Source organism: Salarias fasciatus, chromosome 23, assembly GCF_902148845.1.
Source record: "Salarias fasciatus chromosome 23, fSalaFa1.1, whole genome shotgun sequence".
Lineage (NCBI taxonomy): Eukaryota > Metazoa > Chordata > Actinopteri > Blenniiformes > Blenniidae > Salarias > Salarias fasciatus.
In genome coordinates this window covers 34,151,208-34,162,947 of record NC_043766.1, presented here as the reverse complement: position 1 = coordinate 34,162,947, position 11,740 = coordinate 34,151,208, and the positions used below count along the sequence as shown (strand labels likewise).

The following is an 11,740-nucleotide window of genomic DNA, read 5'->3' as shown; positions in this document are numbered from 1 at the left end:
ACAAAGAAACTCAGTAGAGCAGAGTGACATATTTGAATTTGAGCCCAAGGAGGACATTTTGCTCCATCCTGAGCAGCTGCTTCTTAGTGTAGGTGTTGTCCATTAATCTGCAGAGTGAAGACACCGAGGAGGAAAAACATCCTACAAAAATGATACCATTTTGAAAACAAGCGACCAAAAGACCTCAACACGGAATAATCCTGCTAAGCTTAGAGTTTTCTTGCAAGTGCTTGTGCTTCAGGTTTTGCATCATGACAATGGGCAGTTTCGATTGTGTACCGTAGGGACATGGCTCTCGTCCTTCTTGGCAGCCACAAAGAGGCAGACCAGGCCTGAGTCTACTGAAATTACTTGACCCCCAAGGCCTGTTTCTGTCTTTCTTCATGCTGTTAGAGCTGGATTGTTGTCAGACAGTCCTTTCGAGGTGCCCCACAAGGTCGTTAAACCCTCTGAGGCCTCGCTGAGACATGAAGCCTGTTATGACCTTTGACCTCTGTTGCTCTATTGCTCTGATTTGACCTCTACAGCAGATACACACCTGAAACCTGAACTGCGTGGCCTCTGGGAGTTATAAAATTGTATTTTTTTCATAAGCTCCTACCAAACAGGAAGTAGCTTCAGGAAGGAGGCGGGGCTTCAAAATTCTGCATATGACTTTCTGGCAGAGGTGTGAAGACATTCCGCTAATCTCAGCTCATTTGGAGCAAATCTGACCAACTGATGGTGCTTCATTGATTCTTTTAACTGGACACTGCGGCGCCCTGTACGGACAACAGAAAGGACTAGTGGAGTCAAACCACCACAGAGGTGATTCTGAGGGAAAACAAACATCTTAAATAAAATCAGCTTCTTAACTTGAATGGAAGCAACTTTATCAGCTGATGGCACTGGGGGTGGGGATGGGGGGGTCACAGTATGTGATCTTTACACTCTCAGAGATTTGGTGAGCAGTCTGGAGGATCAGCTGATGAAGATTTTGGGTTAAGAGTTCCAGTAAGTTCACACAAAGTTCTCAATGAATAATTTGGCCACTATATTTAAGATAAATTCAATTTAATCACATTTCATCCTGTTGAGCCTCACATGTGTCCCTGAAACATACATGTCAAACAGGCCTGTGTCCAGAGGAGGGGAAATTAAAACTGTGTCATCGGACTAAGTATGATACATCATTGTAAAGGGCTTGATCGGAGGAGTAAGATTATGCCAGACCTGAAGTTTGAATTTGCTCCTGCTCAAAGATATTGACCTTTGAACTTTGCTGCTTATTTTAAAGCTTCTATTTTGACAATGAAAAATGCTAGAATCATGGGACCAACTGTTATACAAAGCTCTTCAACTCCACTGTCCTGTCAGCTTTGACTCGATATTATCACCAGCAGGGGGCATCAGGATATGTGGTAAAAACTAAATTTCACCTATATGTGTCAGTTTCATTTGAAAAAATAATCCGAAGTTTGCTTCGCCGATCGCTTTGTGAAGGCTGTGGGAAAAGCCAAACTAATTTCAGGTGGCATATGTGACATCATGCAGCTGGGTGCTCTTGAGCGAGTGGAGGGAAACAATCGGAGCAACAAACCATCAAACGCTCAACGAGACAAATTATCATTTCATTCCACGAACATCATGTGTGTAATTCAGAAAATATAATGACCGGGACCAGGAAATAGATGTTTCGCTCTCTCTCTGTCACCACCCTATGCAGATACACCGACAGCGTTACCTAGGCAACGAGAAACGCCAGTGTTTTTCAGATTAAAAAAAGAACATTTCACTCATTGAATTAGAAATCCCTTCGCCGTTCAACCAACCCCCTGCGCATACATGTCAATGGCGTGCACTGACCCTGGTTCAGTGCGCGCATTGCCAAGCGCGCTCTCGGCACTCACGTGAAAAATAGAACGAAGCGGAGCGGGCACGCTGCAGAGCGCGAGCCGCGGTGCTCCCCTGCTTGTTGTGTGCGGGCAGTCAGGTGGTTAAGATTGGAGGCGATCAGAAACTCCGTGCGTGGCGCTTCCGCGTCCAGTGCATTCCCCCCAATAACAGCGGGAGCTGGGCGGAGCTGGGCGGAGCTGGGCGGAGCGAGGCGGAGCTAGGCGGAGGAAGACCCAGTCTTTTTTTTATTCCTACCCATTTCTTTTTAGAAAATCACTTCATTTATCTTAGATGACCTCAAGCTTTCTAAACAAAGCATAAGGAACTACTAAAATAATGACATACTTGCATGCATTCAAAAACATATGGACCTACTTACACATTTTATTCCTTTTCACATAGGATAAATGTCTTTTCTTTATATTTGCATTTACATTGATTGTTTGAACAGCATGTTAATGCCCTATCTTGTATTTAGTAAGTAGTTGGTTTATATTTGACAATCTTGTATGTTGTACTCTGTTCGAGGCTCTAAAGCAAAAGAGCGTCTTGAGTTTGAGGATTTGATAGTTTGATTAAATGACCTGAAACAAGCTGCGATGTGGAGAGGATTCTTCAGGAAGCCTTGGGATGGAGGCGGTTCGTCGTCCTGAGGTCGGCCGAGGGTGATGCCGAGCTCAGAGACACAAGAGCAGCCTCAGCGTCGCTTTTTAGATGACTGATGGCCCCTGCAAGACTACGCCCAGTCACCAGCTTCCCCCCCATTAAGTGAGTCCCCCGCCTCTCTTCCACCTCCTGGTCTGCAACACCACCTCTTTCAGCTCCCGTCCAGGTGCAATTTCCTTTCAGCGTTTAGGAAGTGCATTGTGCTGCTGTGGGAGTGGGATACAGTCAGGTCCAATCCAAGTCGGCACCGACCAACTCGGCCACTTGAGAGCCCCCCCTGCGAGGCCAACTTGGCTAGACGTCGACTTGACTGAATCCCGGGGCCGGTGCCGAGTTGGCCAGGGCCGACTTGGATTGGTGCCGCCCTGACTGTAATCCTGGGGGAGTGATGCGACAGGAGCCTGTGATTGCTCGGGGAAGAAGGGGAGCGTTGTGTCAGGTGAGCTCTGGGCCGGTGGGGAGCGCTGCAGGATGGAGATGAGCTCCGGCTCCAGATGGGGGGGGGGGGGGGACAATCGCTCCAGATGAACACCGCAGGGAGTACAGCTCAATAAACATTCCGGCTCCTTATTCCAACACAAAGGCTTTAAAATGTGAATCATGACAGAAAGAAGTGAACGAATAAGGCAAACACTGCCCTCTAGTGGTGACTCTAAAACTATTCCACCAGATAAAAGGGTTCAAATATCTATAAGAGAATAAAGTTAAATATTCACAGGACTAAACAGTGACAAGTATAAAGAACGAAATGATCAGAAAACGTGTGGAGACATGATCTGTATTCAGAGGTCATTTCAACTGGGCTCTGCTCTGAAAATTGGTACAATTAAGTGAATTTTTGCTAGCAAACTAGTTAATTTTTCCAGCTCAAAGGGTTTTAAATTCTAAAAGCCTCTTCCAGTCAGAAGGCTCGGATTGTAAAATTAAAGGATATCAGGACAAAAATATCTAAAAATGAAAATACGCTCCACTGATAAATAAATCTGAAAGCTCTTCTACACAACGCTGCACAATTATTTGTTCTGGAGCTCAATGTCTTTTTAATTATAGCTGACAACCAAACTCATTACCCCTGCTGGGAAAACTGCTTCTCGGCGGACTGGGCTGTATTCGTCTTTCGCTGGAGGAACTGCTCGGTGGTCAGCTCTGCGTGTCCGACTATTTGGTGGGTAATTGCACAGTGACATTAAAAAAATAAAAATAAAAATCACACTACAATATATATATGTCTAGTAGCACACGTTTGAAGATGAATCAAATTGCGTTTTTGTGGTTAGCTGTTAGCTGACATAATGCTAGCACTTTCCATTGGCAATTTTAGAGGAAAACACCAACTTATCTTTAAATAGGCTTGATCAAACTCTTTCAGGAGTAAGCTGAGATGACACACATGAGTATTGAAAGGTCCCTGTAAAGCCCGTTTTTGGGGGTGGGGGTGTGGCGTCAAGGTGTTAGCTCATGTTGCTAATCCCATTCATTTAATAGCGGCCGGCTAGATTTTTCGATTAAACTGCTCCAAACTTTTCCTATTTACGTGGTCTAATTCAGGCATTTGTTCCGTGGAGAGTTTGAATTTTCAGAGCAAACGTTTGGAAACCGATTATTTTCGGAGTTTCGGCCGGAACTTCCGGTTGATTCTCCAACATTGGCATTGAGTAATGCACTTGGTTTTTAGTCTTCCTTTCTACATAGTTAAATAAAATGTTTTGTTTGTAAGAGTTCCTTATTTGTTTTATTGTTAGTTTTCAATGTAGTCTTTCATATCCTTAGGTTTTCACTGACTCCTTTACATCAATGTGGTAAGTACAATAACAATGCAGTATTCTACAAATTGAATGTTTTATGTTGAAATATAACTTTTTAATGAAATTATTAACTTATTTATGTTCTTTTTGTTTTAAGGAAATGTTTCACATTGTCATATTAGCTTCCACAAATGAAGTGGAAGTTGTTCCAGCAAATTGGTTTAAAAAAAACACCTGTCTGTGGCCACCATACAAATGGGATGATGTTGTAAAAGCAGTAAGATCACAGGAACAACCTGGAACACGTTGGATTCCGTACAAAGTACGCGTTTATTAGGCAAAGGTATGGAGTAAGTCATAATTTGCACTCTGTACTTTGCATCTAATTTTTTTTTTATGTTCACTCAATTCACAGCTACTTATGAGGAAGCGAGGGTCAAACTGCCAGAGCCTGAAAGATTCACGGATTTGACTGATTCAGAAACCAGCCACAGAGACACAAACGGAGAACAATGTAAGTTGAAGGAACAATGGAGTCACAATGGGAAAAGATGAAGTGAGTCAAGTTACAGCCTTGCACAATTCTATCTCTCCTATTTATTTTCTAATGCAGGAAGAGGTGTCACATTCAAGATGATGCGGATAGTGAAGATGAGACGTCGGGAGCATCTACTTTACCTAGACCTCCAGAAATGGCCACTGCAAAGAAGCTGTCACCCTCAATCCTACAATGTAAGGCCACTAATGTCTAAGAACGGAACAATGTACCGTGAGACAAAAAAGAAGTCAATATAAATGATGATTCAAATCTTGATTGGATAAAAAATGAATCATGAAGCCTTTTTTAAACTTATAGAAATGTGACGGTGAAAATTTAAACGGCTTCCAGCATCCACTAGAGTGTCAGCACAGACAGATTTTATTCAAGAAGTTTTAAAGCCGGAGAACAAGGCGCAGTTGCTTCATCAGATTCACTCCAGGTTGTCCACAGGCATCTGCTTAAATAATCTGACACACCGACACTGGGGGAGGAGGAGAAGGGGACATCAATCAGGTCAACTAATTAGACACAGGCAGCAATCGCAACTCTTCTTTGGAGGTAGAGTGAGAGAAGTTTAGATAAAAGAGAAAAAAGAAATTAGTTTAGGTACTTGTTCAGACCCACTACAATGATTTGGTAGACTATAAATGCAAAATACATATAACTGTACGTAATACTTGTTAGACCCATTACAATAATGAGATAACTATAATGCAAAATACACAAGGCCAACTCCTACAACAAAAAAAGAGAGTGAATACTGTAAAAATATATAACTACACCCCAGTATAGGTGTCGCTGATTATTTAAGCAGACACCTGTGAACATTCAGGAGCGAGTCTGATGAAGCAGCATGCGTAACGTTTGTTCTCTCGTTTTGAACACTTCTTGGCCAGCCTCTGGTGGCGGCCTGTCCGGTGATGGGCTGGTTGCCGTCCCTTCGGTGGGGCGCTCTGCCCCTGTGTCTGGCTTCCTGGCTGCTTGGGGCCGTCTGCCCCCCTGGGGGTGGGATATGGGTGGGGGATGGACGGGTGGGGTGTTGGGGTGCGGGATTTGGGAGGGGCTGGGGCGGGCGGGTATAGGTGGCGGGTGGGTCAATTAAAAAAAAAAAAAAAAAAACACTTCTTGAATAAAATGTCTCTGTCCTGACACTCTAGTATGTGCTGGAAGTTTTTAAAGAGTTTCTCATTTCTAGTCATTTGCACTTTTGGTACTTTGATGGATTAAATCAAGTTATTGGACAAAATGGCATGCTTTCCCCTAAAGGTTAGAGAGAAGACTCCACCACCACCACAGTACTTTAATATCTGATTCACCCCTAGTGGATGTAGAACAAAGCAACTCTGATTCATCCCACATTTTGTATTACAGTGGGCCAGACAGTGGGACAACTGGTGTGACGGTGTTTTGAGTATAGTAATACAAAAATAATAGTACAGTAGGCAGAAATGTGCCATATGTAAGTGTATAATGAAAGTATTCCTTTACTTTTAAAGGGCGGGCGGATGGACAGACAAACAGACAAAGAAACCCCAATTACTTTACCTCTGCTGGCGGAGGTAATTTTTGAATTGTAATATGGTAGATTGGAGATATACATGAAGCGATTGTCAGTGAGCTCTATTTTTCCTTTTTTTTTTAATTGTTTTAATCGTGTTCAACCTGTGTTTTTTCCCCTCTAAACGTATTATTTTCCTGTGCACAACATTGACCAGCGGACAAAGTTTTACATCAGAAGATGACAAGAGTAAGTGCACACACATCTGCATATACAGACATGTAAAACATCAAACATTTAAGCTGATGAACCCCAGCTTTCCCAGGAGTTTGCTCTATAAAAAATATCCATGATATGAATTTAAGTAATAAAATTGATTCATAATAAACTTAAGAAGCCCACTGCCCAATTGAAGCCCATGTAACCCATGCAAACTGAATGTGGACCCCACATGACTGTGTTGACTGGGAACCTGGGAACCGAATTTCCCAGTTTGGAATCAATAAAGTAACTCTCTACTCTAACCTCCCCCTAAATCAGTCTTTCATCAGACGCGTGATTGTCTGAGGTTGATTTTCTTCACAGCAGCTCCTGCTCCGAGAACTCGCAATCCCCTCCCCCGACTAAAACGGGAGAGGACGACAGTATCTCTATTTCTAAATTGTTTTCTCTTTTCATGGATCCACTTTTTAGCTCTCATAAAGTTGTGCTGGCTCTTTTTTTTCCTTCGCAAACATTCATTTCTTGTAAATCACTGCTGTCTACTCACTTGCTGAAGGCTCCTCTGTTTCGCGAAACCTTCCGCTAGTTACAGCTTAACTGACTCTTACCACACTAAGAACCAGTTAAGGTGTAATCTTTGACGTGTGTGTGTGTGTGTGTGTGTGTTTGTGTGTGTGTGTGGCCCCATGGTGGTATTACTAAGGTAATATGCAGTATGTATTTACTTCAATGTACATATATATTAAATGTTAAAACTTACTACGTTTATGCAAAATTGATAATAACTTTCTTGTGTCTCATTTTAGATGCAGTAAGAAGAAATCCATTGACAGCCACAGCTACAGACCAGGATATTGAGCAGTGGATTCGAAGGTGGCTCCATCTTGCTGGGGACAGAAAAGGAGGACGCCGAGCCAGGCAGCGGCCTGAGTAAACTGACTGTTCTGCCCAAAGAATTTCTGATGTTACTTGTTGTAGTAGTAGTTCTTGTTTTAAATGTTTAAGCAGGTTGGCTTTACAGCCCCCCCCCCCCCCCCCCACACACACACACACACACACACACACACACACACACACACACACACACAGTTTATGCGTCCAGATAGCAAACTATCTTCAGTTGTCATACATTTTATCTGTGTTGTCTTGCAGACAAAGCAACTGTAACATGCAGTTTTCAGAGTTTTATTCATTTGTAGGAAAATGACAATTTGATATTGCTAATTGCTAGTTTGAGCACTTGGTTGAATGTATATGTGGAACATTTTGTATAGAAAAGAAAATTGGTGTTCATATTAATAAAATTGTACATCAAGGCAAAAGCAGGTAGTCATTGTATTGTATAGCCCTGATCTGGCACATGTTGCCCAATTAAGGTGACGCTGTGGTTATTTTATCTGGCCCAGATTTGGCCCAGACCTGGCCCACAACATGTTTGGCATCCGGTCCATGTACGGTTTACCTGTGGCTGAGTTCCGGCAGCCACACTCACCCCTGAGTGAACGCCACGACCATGGCCGAATGTGGGCCGTAAGAAGACTACGGATGTGGGCCACATCTGGGCCAAAACATCGTTGCTATCTGGGATGGTTCTGATCCTGAGTCAGAAAGAAAGAAAGTCAGATTCTCAGTAGGTTTAGAGGTCAAAGGTCATGTTGTTGGTATTAATTGGGGCTGAACACAGAGTTCAGAACACTCAGAGCATTTAGTGTTTACTGTGTAGAGTTGTTAATACACTGAGGATGACACATTGTATTTGTCCTTATTTTTTATGTTTGCTGGTGAAGTAATCTAAAAGTAACTAAAAGTAATCTGGTACGTTACTTTTTAATTGAAGTAATTAGAGTAAGTTACTGATTACATTTTTTGACAAGTAACTTGTAACTGTACCAGATTACAATTTAAAAGTAACCCTCCCAACCCTGCAGACCACACACTAGCAGATTCTTCAGCCGAGAATCGGCTCCTCACTCTTCCAAATCTCGCGTTGTCCAACGTGACTTTGTGTTGTTTCCCTTCATTCCTGTGTTTACATTCATCTCCACTTTCAATAATAAATGGAGAACTCATTCATTCCCTCAGTTCATTCACATCTGCATCACTCCTTCAGTGCAGACCCCCCCCCCCCCCCCCCCCCACACACACCCCAAGTGCGCACGGAGCAGGGACTATCAGCACCTTGTCCGAAAATTTAATGTTCCAGTACAGAAGAGGGAAACAGTTTCAGATCATTTTATTATAATTTACCCTCCACATTTAATGGGGATGGCTAGTAGCTACGTCATCGAAGCTGAATACGTCACTTCCGTGTCCAAAGGCGCGATGGTGCAGTGCTGTGTCCCGTGTTGTAACAACATGAACGATGTCAACAAAACCATATCCTACTACTGCTTTCCTCTGATATTACATCATTATATTACTTTTACTGATATTACAAATAATGAGGCGGACTCACGTTATATAGATCAGATTTTTATTGTTTCATTTAATTATGTCTCAGAGAGCCAGACAGCAGCGGCACCGTACCCTGGGCTCCTCCCCACAGCGGGGACGGTCCCACCGAGACACACACAGCCAGCACCGGACCCGGTCCTGAGCAGGACACAGGACAGAGCGGACCGGGACTCAGTCCACGAGGGCGGCGCGTGCCCCCCGCTCCCGGTGCTGCTTAAATTAAAGACGGAAGAAGTCCAGAAGTCTTCAGAAATCTAAATAAAATTTTTGGCTAAACGTCCTCTGTCTGTATTTAATCTCCCTTTAGCTAATATTATTTTCGAGGCCGCTGGCTTCACATCACTGATTAAATAAATCATTTGCTAAACTTTAGAGTTTATTTACATGTCAGTCGCGGTTCTTCAGGTCCATGCTGGTTCCCACATCAGCTCCTCTCGGGGTGCCGGCGTATCAAAAGTAACTCTACCGGCCAGAACAATATTGTGTGAAACAGCACAGGACAAAATAAAGTCCCACATCTTTTCAGGGCTGAACAGCAGCGCCCCCCGCTGGATCTGAAGCTGCTCTGCAGCAGCTGTGTGTCTTCTCTCACTGTTAAAACTGCCTCCTCTCCGTGGCAGGATGGACCAGCGGAGTTATCCAAAGTTAATAATCCTTTATTAATCCCACAAGGGGGGATATTATTAGATATTCTGTAAGGGCTTTTTTTTATTATTATTATTCTTTTACTTTTTAACCTGTACTGAATGTGTGCTGCTTCTGCTTTATGGCATGTTTGAGGTTTGGTTTAAAATTATTTCCCTGGATGACACTTCTAGAATAAACTGTAAGTTGTCCACAAACCGCAGACAGACAGTACCCGATTCTAACATAGCTAATTAATAGTTGTGTTACACAGCTTGATGCGACGACTGACACCTTCGTGTTAATGCTAGCTCGCCCCTTAATCATTCACCTCAACCTCGTAAATGTTTTTTTTCATTGAAGCCTGTACTTTCCATTTCATACTTCCACCTGTCACCACAGGAACATTTACAACTCGGTTTGAGTTGTAAGGGTTTAAACCCCTCTTCACTGACTTTGGAAAGTCAGCAAAATTCACTGTTACCGTGAAAAAAGTGACCGGTTCTTTGGCAACAGCCATTGTGTTTACATTGCGCGCTAGAAGCCGTGGACCCGGAAGTGACTTGTGACGTCACACTAGCCATTCCCATAATAATAGGGTGTTCCTAATGACGTCATCGGTTGCTGAGCAACAGTTTCAGGAGCCACGTTGGAGGGCATACACGGAGTTATAAACACATCAGACGGTGGCAGATTACTGCGGACTTTTGAGCGAAAAAAAAAAAAAAACAGGATTCTGTATCGCGAAAAGTGCAAGGGGATTGACTATGTTGAACCGTACTTGATCGCAAGCACGGAATTTACCCGGAACGAGGAGAAATGGGCTGACATCAGCTACTTCGACATCGTTAATTACCTGGTCTACTCGCTAAACCGTCTGTACGCTGTGACAACGAAAACTGCAAAATGCAGCGGTTCCATTAAGGCTGTGTGAACATCAAGGAAACCCCAAAGGGTGTAAGGGATTCTGGGTTCTGTCCAGAATGCAGAGGTAGCAGGAAAAAGAGTCGTTAAAGCAGCTCATGACATTACAGCTAGCCAGTCTCTGTGTCCGGGGATCGGGTCGCCGGGCACCCTGCCGTCGGCTGCCACCCAATCCACACTGCACCCGGCCCCTACGGTTCCCTCGGTGGGTGGTGAGCCCACCGGAGGTCAGGCCCACGTCGTCCATTCGGGCTGAGCCCGGCCGGGCCCCGTGGGAAAAGACCCGGCCACCAGGCGCTTGCTTACGAGCCCCAACCCCAGGCCTGGCTCCAGGGTGGGGCCCCGGCTGCGCCATACCGGGCCTCACTGTTGTCTCGGCTTACGGGCCGAACAGCAGTGCAGAGTACCCGGCCTTCTTGGAGTCCCTGGGAGGGGTGCTGGACAGTGCTCCGACTGGGGACTCCATTGTTCTACTGGGGGACTTCAACGCCCACGTGGGCAGCAACAGTGAGACCTGGAAGGGGGTGATTGGATCGCACGGCCTCCCCGATCTGAACCCGAGTGGTGTTCTGTTATTGGACTTCTGTGCTAGTCACAGTTTGTCCATAACGAACACCATGTTCGAGCACAGGGGTGTCCATAAGTGCACTTGGCACCAGGACACCCTAGGTCGGAGGTCGATGATCGACTTTGTTGTCGTGTCATCTGACCTCCGGCCGCGTGTTTTGGACACTCGGGTGAAGAGAGGGGCAGAGCTGTCGACCCATCACCACCTGGTGGTGAGTTGGATTCGCTGGCGGAGGAGGAAACCGGACAGACTTGGCAGACCCAAACGTGTTGTGAGGGTCTGCTGGGAACGTCTGGCGGAACCCTCTGTCAGCATGGCTTTCAACTCCCACCTCCGGGAGAGCTTCTCTCATGTCCCGAGGGAGGCTGGGGACATTGAGTCCGAGTGGACTGTGTTCTCCACCTCCATTGTCGAAGCAGCTGCTCGGAGCTGTGGTCGTAAGGTCTCCGGTGCCTGTCGTGGCGGCAACCCCCGAACCCGGTGGTGGACACCGGAAGTAAGGGCTGCCGTCAAGCTGAAGAAGGAGTCCTATCGAGCTTTGCTGGCTCATGGGACTCCCGAAGCAGCTGGCCAAGCGAACTGCAGCCCGAGCAGTTGTGGAGGCAAAAACTCGGGTCTGGGAG

General features: G+C 45.0%; 1 long non-coding RNA gene across 1 annotated transcript; it reads left to right on the top strand.

Moving 5' to 3' along the window:
- The first annotated feature begins 4,310 nt into the window (after positions 1–4,310).
- LOC115382254 (uncharacterized) lies at positions 4,311–5,003 on the top strand. The gene is made up of 4 exons (XR_003930514.1): positions 4,311–4,340; positions 4,444–4,608; positions 4,702–4,800; positions 4,900–5,003. It is a non-coding gene; the product is annotated as an uncharacterized LOC115382254 (long non-coding RNA).
- The last annotated feature ends 6,737 nt before the right edge of the window (positions 5,004–11,740 follow it).